Here is a 416-nt window from a genome sequence, read left to right on the forward strand (position 1 = left end):
TATATATATATATAGCTGACAGCATATATGTCAAAGCGCATAATCCGATTGACCGCAACTGTTTCAACACAGGAAGAGAAGGGCCACAGTGACGTCGCCTCTCGATATTGAAGCGTTTGAATAAAATGGAAAAAATGTCCTTAAACTTTAACGCTGCTTATGACTTCTGATTCAAAAACTATGTCAGTCCTAGGACTCCAAGTCCAGCTTTTATAATAAAGGACTAACTGACACTGTAATTCGTGGAAAAGGAACAAACTATGGCATGATCATAGGCATCAGCATACATGCATTTAAAAGAAACAACTTGGGTTCAAAAGTCTTCTCAAAAATGATGATTGTATCCGTTATGCAAACCAACCACTTTCTTATGACGAATGGGCTTTACTAAATGTCAAAGCAACTTCTTCTTGGCT

Source organism: Aplysia californica, unplaced genomic scaffold (assembly GCF_000002075.1).
Source record: "Aplysia californica isolate F4 #8 unplaced genomic scaffold, AplCal3.0 scaffold00853, whole genome shotgun sequence".
NCBI lineage: Eukaryota > Metazoa > Mollusca > Gastropoda > Aplysiida > Aplysiidae > Aplysia > Aplysia californica.